This window comes from Lytechinus pictus, chromosome 7 (assembly GCF_037042905.1).
Source record: "Lytechinus pictus isolate F3 Inbred chromosome 7, Lp3.0, whole genome shotgun sequence".
Classification (NCBI taxonomy): domain Eukaryota; kingdom Metazoa; phylum Echinodermata; class Echinoidea; order Temnopleuroida; family Toxopneustidae; genus Lytechinus; species Lytechinus pictus.
In genome coordinates, this window is record NC_087251.1 from 41,961,351 (window position 1) to 41,977,077 (window position 15,727).

The window sequence follows — 15,727 nt, forward strand, 5'->3', positions numbered from 1 at the left end:
CCTTTGACCTTGGTCATGTGAACTGAAACTCGCATATGATATTCAGGGATACATGGTTGCTCTTATGTCGAAGTTTCATGAACTAGATCCATAAACTTTTAAAGTTATGACAATCCCTAAACAAGTGGAATGCCTCTGGCCGTCTCACCTGCATCACGCGATTCAATATAGCAGCAGTGCTGATTTTGAAAACTACTATAACTCGCACAAGATGTTCAGTGATACTTGGTTACTCTTATTTCCACGTTTTATGAACTAGACCCATACACTTATAGAGATATGATGGTAATTCAACAAATACCCCCAACGTGGCCAAAGTTCATTGACCTTACATGACCTTTGACCTTGATCATGTGACCTGAAACTCGCACAGGATGTTCAGTGATACTTGATTACTCTTATGTCCAAGTTTCAAGAGAAAGATCCATCAACTTTCCAAGTTATGATGGTAATTCAACAGATACCCCCATTATGGCCAAAGTTCATTGACCTTTGACCTTGGTCATGTGACCTAAAATGCGCAAAGGATGTTCAGTGATACTTCATTACTCTTATGTCCAAGTTTTATGAACTAGACCAACACACTTTCAAAGTTATGGCGGTAATTCAACAAATACCCCAATTTGACCAAAGTTCATTGACCCTAAATGACCTTTGACCTTGATCATGTGACCTGAAACTTGCACAGGATGTTCAGTAATACTTGATTACTATTATGTCCAAGTTTCATGAATCAGATCCATAAACTTTTAAAGTTATGATGGTAAATCTACAGATACCCCCAATTCGGCCAAAGTTCATTGACCCTAAATGACCATTGACCTTGGTCATGTGACGTGAAACTCATGCAGGATGTTCAGTGTTACTTGATTAACCTTATGTATAAGTTTCATGAACTAGGTCCATATATTTTCTAAGTTATGATGACATTTCAAAAACTTAACCTTAGGTTAAGATTTTGATGTTGATTCCCCCAACATGGTCTAAGTTCATTGACCCTAAATGACCATTGACCATGGTCATGTGACATGAAACTCAGGCAGGATGTTCAGTAATACTTGATTAACCTTATGGCCAAGTTTCATGAACTAGGTCCATATACTTTCTAAGTTATGCTGTCATTTCAAAAACTTAACCTCAGGTTAAGATTTGGTGTTGACGCCGCCGCCGCCGTCGCCGTCGGAAAAGCGGCGCCTATAGTCTCACTCTGCTATGCAGGTGAGACAAAAAACCCTAACATGGCCAAAGTTTGTTGACCCTAAGTGACCTTTGACCTTAATCATGTGACCTGAAACTCAGGCAGGATCTCCAGTGATACATTATTACCCTAATGTCTCAGTTTCATGAACTAGGTCCATATACTTTCGAAGTTATGACATTTAAAAAACTTAACCTTGGTTAAGATTTCGATATTGATTCCCCCAACATGGTCTAAGTTCATTGACCCTAAATGACCTTTGACCTTGGTCATGTGACCTGAAACTCAGGCAGGATGTTCAGTAATACTTGATTACCCTTATGTCCAACTTTCATGAACTAGGTCCATATACTTTCCAGGTTATGATGACCTTGGTTAAGATTTCAATGTTGACGACGCCGCCGTTGCCGTCGGAAAAGTGGCGCCTATAGTCTCGCTCTGCTATGCAGGCGAGACAATAACTAGAATGAAGTAATCAAATCTACTGCAGAGTTTGTTTTATTAATCATCATTTTATTAATTCCTTGGAATGCCGGGACCAGTTTCATCACTGCGTGGCGGACATACACTGTCCCTGGGCCGAGAGTGCCTGCAGTCCGTGCCAGAGGTCCGTGCATACAAGCGCACTTTGCACAGTCATAGCTGCACAGCTCAGAATACGCACAGACAGTGCGCAAAAAGGAAACAAAATTGCACTTGTCTTCATTAAATTTGTGGTGATTCTTGCAGCTGTAGAAAGCACATCTATCTCCACCACCCATAATTAAGAAGAAAAGTGATGTTAGTTTCTGAAACAAATATGACAAGACGTTTACTTGAAGAAAGCAAAAAGTTGGCTGCGGGCGTTGATCGTATTTTAATACACTATGGAAATCGTACACTTTATTGTCGGCTGCTTGCGTTCGCATGATCGCATCCAGACAATAGCGGCACTATTGCTCCCTTTTTGATCCCATGATCCTTTGCGTGAATCTATTTGCGATAAGGTCTATTTGTATTTCACGGACGAGTCCTGGGCTCCAGCCCGTGAGCTCCCTGGGTTTAGTTTTAGACCAAAAGCTTCGATCTCTGTTATGTTGGCTGTTCCGCTGAACTCCGTTGGCTCCACACACCAAATACAGAGACAGAAATTCTAGTTCGATCTGTACAGGGACTCAATGGCCATATTGTTATTTATTAAGTTCGGATAAAACAGGGAAGAAAGGTTGCACAACAGCCGAAGTCACTGTTTTTTCCCCTTTTAAGTTTATTTTTCCCCGTTTTGGTGCATTTCAGATCAATATGGAATAATAATCTTTATTTTGGTACAGTTCCTTTTAAGGCCCGGCCACCACGCCCACGGCCCGGCCAGTCGTACTTGCACTCAACTTGCAGGCTAGGGCCCTAGGTAGATATCACAGCCGGTTTGACTTTACGACACTCTCGTATCTGTCACCGTGTTAAATTGGTGAGATCAATAACATAATTTCTACAAACACTTTTTTTTAAATAACAAGTGGAATGCCTCTGGCCGTCTCACCTGCATCACGCGATTCAATATAGCAGCAGTGCTGATTTTGAAAACTACTATAACTCGCACAAGATGTTCAGTGATACTTGGTTACTCTTATTTCCACGTTTTATGAACTAGACCAATACACTTATAGAGATATGATGGCAATTCAACAAATACCCCCAACGTGGCCAAAGTTCTTTGACCTTACATGACCTTTGACCTTGATCATGTGACCTGAAACTCGCACAGGATGTTCAGTGATACTTGATTACTATTATGTCCAAGTTTTATGAACTAGACCAACACACTTTCAAAGTTATGGCGGTAATTCAACAAATACCCCAATTTGACCAAAGTTCATTGACCCTAAATGACCTTTGACCTTGATCATGTGACCTGAAACTTGCACAGGACGTTCAGTAATACTTGATTACTATTATGTCCAAGTTTCATGAATCAGATCCATAAACTTTCAAAGTTATGATGGTAATTCAACAGATACCCCCAATTCGGCCAAAGTTCATTGACCCTAAATGACCTTTGACCTTGGTCATGTGACGTGAAACTCATGCAGGATGTTCAGTGATACTTGATTAACCTTATGTATAAGTTTCATGAACTAGGTCCATATATTTTCTAAGTTATGATGACATTTCAAAAACTTAACCTTAGGTTAAGATTTTGATGTTGATTCCCCCAACATGGTCTAAGTTCATTGACCCTAAATGACCTTTGACCTTGGTCATGTGACATGAAACTCAGGCAGGATGTTCAGTAATACTTGATTAACCTTATGGCCAAGTTTCATGAACTAGGTCCATATACTTTCTAAGTTATGCTGTCATTTCAAAAACTTAACCTCAGGTTAAGATTTGGTGTTGACGCCGCCGCCGCCGTCGGAAAAGCGGCGCCTATAGTCTCACTCTGCTATGCAGGTGAGACAAAAATGACCTACACGGTAAAATAATAGTATGATATACAAAATTATAACATTTAAAACTTACATTGTGTACTTTGAGGTCCATAAAAATCCATTTTACAGAGACGATATGGTCACTCGTACATCCCCGAAAAAGTTGCCATCTTGAAAATATCGAGTTTCGCGAGATTAGACTTTCGGGTTTTATTTTCTCTCTCATATCATCGCCATTCGATGAAACATCAAATTTCTTTCTTTGCGAGCATGATTTCGAATTTGAAAAGTTCTTTTGATGCTGGAAATATGAAACGGGTGAGCAAAATTGTGTTTTTTAAAGTGATTTTTTGTTTGCATAATCCCTGATTATCAATTTTTGTTGGGCCTTTATTTATCTTTTATTTCTCAGGCGACGTTTTCTTGACACCGATATATGAATTAATATATCGGTGAAAGCAGGTTTTTTCTTCGGGCGATGGTCATTTTCCGACTTCACAAATGTGTCGCATATCGCCCTCAAAGCCTAAACGCAAGGCGATGTCGGACTAATGAGTCATAATTTTTCTCGAGTTTGAGCGAGGTGAACTGGCATTAGTAATGACCCTTTTGAAATTTTTGTTTGATATAAATAACAATTCGTACATCTAATGAATAACAAATGTTGCATTCAACTTGTGCAGTGAGGTGAATGCATGGATCGAGCTCTGTGTGTCTCTCGCTAGTGCAGTGGTCACCGGTACGGTAGAGGGGGGGCACATTTTCGTTTTAAGTTTTAACAGCATTTTTACATTACATATTTTAATTGTGCCTCTCAAAGGGGGGGGGGCACACTTTTGTTTTAAGTTTTAACAGCATTTTTACATTTTTAATGTAAAATGCTGCCTTTACACTTGTACCCTCCCCCCTTTTGAAAGTCACAGCATATGTTTTTAATAGGGATATATTTTTTTTTTTTGCTTTTCAAATTTTACCTGGACGAAATGAAATGCATTTTTCGGTGAATTTTAAAAAAATTTTTGCTTGTCAAATTTTCTTTCCAAAAGGAAAATGTGCCCCCCCCCCCTTAGAAAATCCTGGATACGCCCCTGCACATGACCATGTAAAAATTCTCAATCTTATTCTTAATAGTACAATTATCAGACACAGATCCAAGGATGGAGGAACGGCCTGGGCATGCACCCCCCACCCCCAAGATCGACATTAGGGAGAAGCTCAGAAAGAGCTGTTGACCTGCTCTTGACCCTTTCAACAATTTCTTTTTTTTTTACTTCTCCCCCCTTCATGCAGGTATATCCTGGACCCGCCTCTACTTTGCAGCCTTTGAACAGAAAAGCTTACACAGCTTGTAATACACAGTCATACACATGACCTCACTTCATATCTTTTGCTCTCCCCCCCTCCTAATAAGCCTGAATCTCCCCACTTCTCCCCACTTGCAGCAATTCAGCCACTCTCGTGATCACATGACACATGCACACACAGCATATACACATATCATTCAGCATTGCTAGAGTCATAAAGGTACGTGTATAGTGCAACTTGCAAATGAGTGTTGGGAGTAGTGTGAGCCAAAACATTTTTTTTGCCAAATTTCTTTCTCGACCAAAGATCAAGATATGGCAACAAATATTTACAAGATGGTAGAAAAATGACATTAACTACTTGATTGTAGAGCTAAACTTCACTGAATATATATATTTACATGTATATACTTCATTTTATATGAACTAATTATATGCTAATTTATTCATAAAATCGTATATCCTGTTCTAATTCAGTAATTAAAGCTTGTAGAGTGTTAATTTTTGCTGTACATATTCTTCATGGCATTTCTAACAACTTTTCTTAAAAAACAACTGAAACCAAAAACGTTTTCTTACACATTTTTTCGCTTTTGAAAATTAAATCACGTATTTCAGCATTTTGGGGGCTGACATGCACTACTAAATGTTGCATTATTTTAAAACCACATACCCGAGCATCGTAAATTTGGACTTAAATGTTGTGCAAGACTTGAGGGAAAATATTCTTGGAATGACGTGGAGCAGTTTTCAAACATGAAATGTTTATCGCAAAAAAATTTGAGGCATCACATTATGCGGCAGAATGGGTTTTAAAAATTTGATCTTTAATTACCCATAACTCCTTAAAGTTGAATTAAGAAGGGGGTGAGTTTCCATAAATATAGGTTCTACATACAATATATAGTATATATAAGTTGTTCAAACACATAGCATGTCACAATAATCCTCTGCCTTCTCGATATTTTGCTTTGAAAGTCTATGAAATTAGCCACCTGTCAGAGCCCGAGAGACGAGTGTACAGAAAAGTCACTCGGAGTGTGACGTCACCGGGGGGAATTTAGTATAAGAGGTGCCTGAATGTCATACAGAAATGCTAAGCAGAGAGAGAAAGATATTTTACAATTTTTTTTCAAAGCAACTCAAATCAAACAAATAGGACTGATATGTACAAATCTTTACTTTCCCTGTATAAAAAACAGTATGAATAACCACCATGAACTCTTCAATCATGATGTAAGATAGCAAACAGTGAGTTATTGAATGATATTTTCACTATTTCTCATTTATTTTATCACGATGTTCAATCAAGTGAGTAGCTGGAAAGTAATTCCGGCGGCTAGCTCAGCGCGCGCTGAACGCATAATACTAGTACACACAACACCCAGGCATTGAGTGTACTGTTATGGTCTGGTATGTCGACTTAGTTCATGGCCGTGCAGCGATCCCCTGGCGTTTTTTCTTCTTTTCTTTTGTCTTTGACTCCACTTTTATATCCTCTGGATCATTTCCACTCATAGCTCATTCCACAGAACAATCTTGAACCAAACGTATAGTATTCTTTCTCGGCCTTCTGAGTTGTTTTCTATATTACTTACGCTAGGGGTCACCGTCACACATACAAACGCAATTCGGAAGTGAGTTGAAGACAGAAAGATATATAGTAATTAGTATACATCTCTATGGTTGAAGACAACAAGAACGGTACGGTAGCTCGACAGCTAGCTGCGCCGGAGCGGGCGGCCGGTCGGCACAAAGCAATTCCGCAACCAACTGTGTTTTTTTGCAAGAGCCGCGTCACACGCGGATAAATATGTCATGATAACACGTCTGCTACGTTATCGACTGGTGAGAAGATCTCGATCAAATTTCATATTATTCACCTTGAAATTATTCCTTTAGGGTCTATGGTATCATTCTGAGGGAATTCACATATTTGGAATAATAGTACGGCCACAAATATTTTAATCATTTCCTCTTTGCAAGTTCTATGGCTCGCAGATACAACTTCAACTGCAGTTATTCCATATGAAGGAGTACGTGCATAGTACACAAAACGGCACTGCCTTGTTTACGACACCGGGACCGAATACCCCCCGGTGACGTCACACTCAAAGAACACCCGTCTCGGTAGGCATTGCAGGAGCGAACTCAGGGAAAATGGGTAGGGATAAATCGTTCAAATTCACTATTTTGAAAAAAGAAAATGGGGGGTCGAATCACCTATTAGTGTTTGGGGGGTTGTAAGGTTGCTATTAATGTAAATATCTCAATATTTGGAATCGTCTTCTTAATTCAACTTTAACGAATGGCTGAATTTTCTTAATATTTTTGTTGTTGCATTTCTAATGCAATGACCTTTCATTTGATGTATCATACGCCAATCTTATAATCTTAAGTTTTGGGTAATATACAACCAAAAAATTACTTTTTTTCTTTCCAGGGCTCTTTTTGGAGAAACTTATACATTTTCCAGGGCTACTTTTTCATTTTCCAGGGCTCTTTTTCCACTTTCCAGGGCTACAATTTCTGGAGCTATTTCGCGGCTTTTTTGCGTTTGTGTGGGGGTGTGTGTGTGTGTGTGTGCGCCACATTGAAGGGATGCTGGTCAGCAGTGCAGGGCTGCTCTGCTGCAGGCTCTGCTTTAACAAGATGTACTGTACATGCGGTGCGTTCAACGCTAGCGGGCGTGTATATTTTGCTTATTACATGACGTCATCCAGCCACTGCCTAGAGCCAATTTATGAATGAAAATATAGTAAGCATGCGCAGTGCAAGCCTTCCATAGCCCCACACAGTATTCCACCAAAACAAGTGTGCAATACTCTATCACCTCGTACCAAAATCGACCTAGAATTTCACTTTCCTATAATTTATATGAATTATGAAAGGTATTCTCGGAGGATCTATTTTCTCACCGATACCGAACAGGTAAGCGAATTTCGATTACTTCTTGATTTTCGGTCAAAATCTTACGAATTAGCGTTGATATAGCATCGTGTTCGTTGGAGTCTGTAGAGTCTATCGCAACGTGTACAAAGTCAATTGATTTCCGGGTTTCGGAGCGTCGCGTGAATATGCATGAAATTGCCGAGTCTCGATAATTTTCGATCGATACTGGAGCGATCCGATCACGAACCAAGACCATTTCCCGCGTAGACAATGTGACCGGATATCGTTATCGCTATCGATACTTTCGCACGCAGTCCGAAGGAATTATTTTGGCGACCACGTAGTCATGACGTGATCTGCGCGATTGGCCAATCAGCAGTCTCCGATTCGCTGAGCCGAGACGGTCTATTCGTTGTACACAGTCTATGGACAATTTGCCACTGTGAAATATACAGTGTTGACGGGGGCGATTATGAGTTTTGCAGTCGCCCTCGTGTGAATGTTTTTAGCCCTTTTCCGGGGCTCTTTTTGGACTTTCCGGGGCGAATTCGCCCGCCGCCCCCGTGTAATTTTTTGGTTGGTAATATAGCTACCCTAGGGCTAGGCGCTGCATAGACCAAAAGCTTCGGTCTCTGTTATGTTGGTTGTTCCGCTGAACTCCGTTGGCTCCACTCACCAAATACAGAGACCAAAGTTCTTGCTCGATCTGTACAGGGACTCAATGGCCATATGTTTATGTATTAAGTTCGGATAAAACAGGGAAGTGAAGTTGCGCGACAGCCGAAGTAGTCATTGTTTTTTCCCCCTTTTAAGTTTATTTTTCCCTGTTTTGGTGCATTTCAGGCCAAAACGGAATAATGATCTTTATTTTGGTAGTTCTTTTTATAAATCTTTATGAAAGAAAGACAAAAATTGATGAGCCCCGTCGGGGGAATTTGCATTGTTTACCCCCTAATGGTGGCTGCACGATAGCGAGCCGTCTGTGCACGAGGAGAAATTTTTAAAAAATAAAATTTTCAAAAACAAACGGCTGCCAGCTGTCTAGGCGCTGCATAGACAGGAATAACCGTCGTTTCTGGGGATTTATTTAACAATTTCAGACATTTTACTATCATCCCCATTCACCGACGGTAGTGTGTTAGTGCAAGCCTGCATGTGTAATCAGAACCACCAATTCGGGCGACCGGGTTTTGTCTAGATTTTTTTTTTTTTTAATTCTAAATGACATTATATTATCTTGAACGAAGGCCCACTATTTTCGTTAGACTCTAATCTTTCTTTTGATACTATACCTAGTGCAAGAAAATATCTAAAATATACGTTACCGATGATTTATTCCTTATTTTTTTAATTTTTCTGCCGGAGAGGAAAAAATGGCAGCCGTGTGTTGCTGCCCTCTACGTTCAACGAGTTGTTCTTTTATCAAAGCTTTCCGATTAGAATTTTCGATATCCTGGCCAATTTATGCGAGCGACAAGTTCCAAATGCGCGCACATCTACAAGCGCAAAGCAGCGGCACAAATCGCGATATATAGCGACTGGTAAATACGTCTGTATGGATGATGACGTCATCCAAGATGGCAACTTACATTGACCAACAAAAGGATCGAAGATGACTATGTTTTTATCATCATTTGAAAGGAATTAGCAGTAACTCCGATCTATAAGGTACAATATTTCTTAATTCTATATATATTTTTGTAAATTTGATGTCATATCTTTTTTATAATGTGACATTTTATAAATTTATGTATGATGGGGTGTCCAAACTTTGCGGACTTTTAAAAATATTCATGAGGCTTAAATTTGTTCACAAAATATTCATAATCTATACAAAACCAATTCAATAAATAGTTACATTGACGGCAAGATCCTAAACTGTAAAATCATTGACGAAAATGTGAAGTAGGTCAAGGGGTTTTGGCGGTATCGCGATCTCAAAATTTAATTCCGATCGACGAATGAGCGCTGTGCTGGAAAACCGTTCTGATAAAGTGTGACCCAACTTCGCGGACCAAAGTTTTTGTGGAGATTTAAACAAAAACTCAAGCTCAAAAGGTGAGATATTTATATCAGATTGACGACAAAATGCTATAGAATCAGTCAGTACCACATTTAACTCACATTTTTAAAGATATCTGCTTACAAAATGCTGATATCGTAATGCTTGTTGAGAATATTATCAGATTTCGTTGGAACGGGCGCTAACGGTGACAAATTTTGTCGATCTTTTCATGAATACTGAACTCATCCTAAAGAAACTTACACCAAAAGGTAATTTTAGTAGGGTGTCTAAAGCCACACTGAAAAGTGTCAGCATAAGACAGGCTGATTTAGGGGAAAATGTGGCACATTTTTTTCGGGAAGTTCAGGCTACTAGAAAAACGTGATCTGAATTGATTGTTAACTTGTGTTTGGCATGTATGGAAAGAGAAAATTCAGGGGCTTCTTTTGACAGTAAGGACAAGTTTATATGATCATTTGAATTAAGGATTTAGAGATAAATTGCAAACCCTTATTTTTGTGTGTGTTGAGATTGCCATTTCCCCATGCGTTTTCTATGGGAAAATGAAATTTTTGTTTTGCACATTTTTTTCACTTTGTCGCAATTTTTCATTGTGATCTGGTTTCCAAATCTTTATAAAAATCATACCATCAGAAAGAGCATAAAAAATCCTATTGGACTCTTTATGGACAAGTTTTTGGCATTAATAATAAATTTATAACAGTGAACAGCTCTCGGAAGCTAAAAATTTGGATTTGTGTGTGTCCATTTCTTAACTACACAGTCTATGGCAGAGAAATGCTGAAAATTGACCTAATTTCATTCTTCTTTTTTGTAGCCAATAATCAGATTTTTTTCAAAAATGTTACATTTCTGTCAGTCTGAAGGTCATTTCTCTTCAAATTCACAAAGAAAATGTGATATTTTCTTGAAATAAGAAAAATAATATTTTTCTCCAGACACCCTAATTTTAGGTCGCTTTTCAAGTTGATGATGTAAGATTTTAAAGATATTGGCTAGTTTTTTAGATAATGACCGTCCGCGAAGTATGGACACGCGAAGTTTGAACTCGGTCACTCACTGCCATACAAAAAAACGATCTGAAAATCGGGTTTCCGCCGAATGTTAGATCTAACGTTACTGCTATTAGTATTACATTGCCTGTACGTACGGGTTAACAACTCTTCAGTCTATGTATTGGTGAGTGGAGCCAACGCAGTTCAGCGGAACAACCAAAATACAGAGTCAGAGACTGAAGCAGTTTTGCCTTTTGGTCTAGGGCTAGGCCTAGGCGCTGCAGCTGCACTGCGAAGAAATGCTACACAACCCGCACACACAAAACTTGATCAATGTCACAACTCACATCCGTCATCTCATCGCATGATTACAGTAAAATATCACAAGATACATGAATTGAAAACAGTAGGAGTGTAATATTTCTCAGGAAGAAATAATTATTTTTTCTACACCTACCTTTTCTAATGTAGAAGAAACTCCTCTTAGATGAAATTGAGGAATTTTCCTCAGTAGATTAGCTGACAGCATCGCCATTTCAATAGGTTCAAGTTGCCAATCAGACACCGATATATTACTTTAGTATAATATTTTCACCTGATAAATCACATTAATCATTTTAGTAATGAAAATAAATTATTTATAATAAAAAAATATTTTTAAATATAGAAATAGATAAATTAAGAGGAAAAAGAAGTGTCTTTACCCTCTAAATTTATTATCTAGTGAATGAATCGATTTTTTCAATTTGGCTGTAGACTTTAAATTAGGTGTTTTTATACTATGATTGTGATAGCTGAATATAATGCTACTAGTATACGTAGCTTATCACACAAAAATTCTAGCTTAAGACTATTTCCAAAGCGATCGTGCAATACTGTACAATTATTGCATTTAACGATATTTTGAGAAGGGTATTTCAACTGGTCGTGGTGGTGCAGCTGTTTATTCCCTAAGTTATTTTTTGTCTGACTCGGACTCTGAGTATTGTCTTTATATATCGTCATAATGGATGAACATGTAAGACTAAGGAGATGGAATTCTGAGAAACCGGATGTCTAGTAAGAAAACAGATAATTTAAGAAAGCTAATATTAACGCAAAAAAATGATGCAGCAGACACCCTTTTTCGTCACCGAGTCACGGGCAATTTCATACAGCTCGAGACGGGGCTTGAGCGGGGGCGCGGGCACTGCTCATGACCACGTCTCGGCTCCTGATGCCTGGGCCGCGATGCCCATGGCCGTAATGCTAATCATAATGACATGTCATGGCCCAGGAATTCAGAAGAAGCAGTGGCCGCGGAAAGGTTTTCAAAGTGGGGGGGGGGCCGGGGCTGACCATGCAAAAAATCACAATCGTATGGTCATTTTTACGCTTTTGTACATGGTTTTGGAAAAAAGGGGGGGGAGGGGCTGAAGCCCCCCCCCCCGCTTATGGCGCGCCGTTTGACCAATAATTCAGATAAACACTGTTTATCGCCGATAAACAGTGTTTATCGCCGAAAAACACTGTTTATCGAGCGATAAACACTGTTTATCAAGCGATAAACACTGTTTATCGAGAGAAACTATGTTTATCGACTGAAAAACACAGTTTCTCTCGATAAACAGTGTTTATCGCTTGATAAACATTGTTTATCGCCGATAAACAGTGTTTTTCGGCGATAAACACTGTTTATCGAGAGAAACTGTGTTTTTCAGTCGATAAACATAGTTTCTCTCGGTAAACAGTGTTTATCGCTTGATAAACAGTGTTTTTCGGCGATAAACACTGTTTATCTGAATTATTGGTCAAACGGCGCGCCATACCCGCTTCCGCGGCCCCTGAGAAGGGCAGGGGCGAAGCAAATAAATGCTAATCCAGTGGTCACTTTTTGCTTTGTTTCTAATGTATAGACCCTGCTAGCTAGGTAGGCCTATACTATAGACTGTAATCTGTATGGAAGCTGGCCTGATACTGAAAGTGATACGTCATAAGATTAAGAATGATATTACTTAGTTAGACTCTCGACTATATTAAGTTATAACCGTGATAACGGCTCCTGGCCCAGACAAATATGAGACAGACAGACCCAAACACTAGTGTCGTCTCACTCTCAGAGTCAGAGTATAGATCTAATATCATCAGTGACAGCATGCACTTGGTCTTGATGAAAATGAAATGAGCAAAAAACATTTTTTTTTTAATTGAGAGTGAGGCCAGTGTAACTAGGGAGTAGGGCCTAGGGGTTTACATTTTTTGTGGGGGGGGGGGGCAAAGTGAGCGAAGATATTGCTGATCCTGTTAGAAATGGAAATTTAATTTTGTGAAAGAATTTTACATAGACCCTTACTTTAGTATTGAGAAAGTTTATTTTTACTCCTAAGTTTCATTTTTTCCCTGTTATTTATTTATTTATTTTTTTTTTTGGGGGGGGGCATGGAACTTAGGGGATCAATTAAAGGCCCCCCCATCTATACAGAAATGAATAGGATCTAGTTCCTCAATGTTAGAAGGAGGATGAATTTCGGACATGCCTCCAGAAAAACTTATACTTGGGGAAAAATGTAAATCAAAGAATAAGATTAAAAATGAAATTAGATATGAGAAAAATTGAGTAGACAAAAGTATGAGGCATTTAATGTCGAAGATGCTAAAATTTGTCAAGAAGTGTAAAAAAAAAGATAAATAAGATGGAAAAAAGACAAGAAAGAGTGAAAAAAGTGTACAAATGCCCCTATAATTTAATATATGAGCTTCCACCCTGCAATGACTAAGCAAATGCAATCTATTATTAGAGCATCGGTGGTAGTATTTGTCTCATCCACCAGCACTAACATCTAGCCACCTAACTTGCCAACAAAACAATTACCGAGCATTTTCTTGTCTCACCTGCAGAGACTAGGCGCCGCTTTTTCGACGGCGGCGTCAACACCAAATCTTAACCAAAGGTTAAGTTTTTGAAATGACAGCAGAACTTAGAAAGTATATGGACCTAGTTCATGAAACTTGGCCATAAGGTTAATCAAGTATTACTAAATATCCTGCCTGAGTTTTAGGACACATGACCAAGGTCAAAGGTCATTTAGGGTCAATGAACTTAGACCATGTTGGGGGAATCAACATCAAAATCTTAACCTAAGGTTAAGTTTTTGAATTGTCACCATAACTTTGAAAATATATGGACCTAGTTCATGAAACTTGAACATAAGATTAATCAAGTATTACTAAACATCCTGCTTGAGTTTCACATCACATGACTAAGGTCAAAGGTCATTTAGGGTCTATGAACTTTGGCCAAATTGGGGGTATCCGTTGAATTACCATCATAACTTCGAAAGTTTATGGAACTGATTCATGAAACTTGAACATAAGAGTAATCAAGTATCACTGAACATCCCGTGCAAGTCACATGATTAAGGTCAAAGGTCAATGAACTTTGGCCATAATGGGGGTATCTGTTGAATTACCATCATAACTTTTGAAAGGTTATGGATCTGACTCATGAAATTTGGACATAAGAGTAATCAAGTATCACTAAACATCCTGTGCGAGTTTCAGGTCACATGATCAAGGTCAAAGGTCATGTAAGGTCAATGAACTTTGGCCATGTTTTTTTTTGGTTGAATTACCATCATATCTCTGTAAGTGTATTGGTCTAGATCATAAAATGTGGACAAAAGAGTAACCAAGTATCACTGAACATCTTGTGCGAGTTTCAGGTCACATGACCAAGGTCAAAGGTCAATTTATATTGGCCATGTTGGGGGTATTTGTTGAATTACCATCATAACTCTGTAAGTATATTGGTCTAGTTCATAAAACTTGGACATAAGAGTCGTCAAGAATCACTGAACATCTCATGCCAGTTTCAGGTCACATGACCAAAGTCAAAGGTCATTTAAGGTCATTGAACTTTGGCCATTTTAGAGGTAATTATAAGATAGCTGTCATAACTTTCAAAGTTTCTAGATATATTGTATAAAATGTGGATATAGGGGTAATCAAGTATCACTGACAATTTTTAGGTCACATGATCAAGGTCAAATGTCAATGAACGTAGTATTGTATCATTATATGAATGGTGTTTTTTGTGAATAATTATTTTATAGTAGTTTTCAAAGTCAGCACTGCTGCTATATTGAATCGCGTGATGCAGGTGAGAGCGCCAGAGGCATTCCACTTGTCTACTTTTGAGTTCTCAACACCAAGTGTCTACTGAGGAGACTACTATAGGGCATGAAACAGGCCCAAAACGAACAACAACAACAATATAGTAAATAGTGGTTGTAAAATATGAGCTGTGATTGGCTAGATTGGTACCACGTGACCTCCCTTCAAAAAAATATATTGTACATATGCACAATATATAAACTTTCAATTTTGGAGGGTAAAACCCGTATTAAATGAATGGGGAGAATATTGATCAATGGCAATGCGCATTATAACCAGTAAGCCCTGCGCGTCTGCATTTACTGAGCACATGCAATGCGTTGGATGTTAATTTTTATAGTGACGTCACCTTTTCCTGACCCGTGCAAGGTACATTATGAACGGTACATTTTGGATGGTACGTGTGCAACGGTACGAATGTTTGACATTCAGCCTCCCATTTGCTCGCGTACAACAATCTAAGTAGGCATTGTACAATTTGCTATAATAAATAGTGAACGTTCTATTATACAATATTACTGGACTATATGAACTCCAAATATTAAATTATCCCTCGTGCAGGTCTATTTCATATAAATAAACCCGCACTCGGGATAATTTTACATTTGTAGTACATATAATCCAGTATATTAGATAGCCAAGCACGATTGGTCCATAGCGCGTCACGTGATATGATCGAAATCAATGTATTTTCCCAGCTGGTCCACCTTCGATGAATATATTGACCAACCGGTCCATGAATATATTTATCT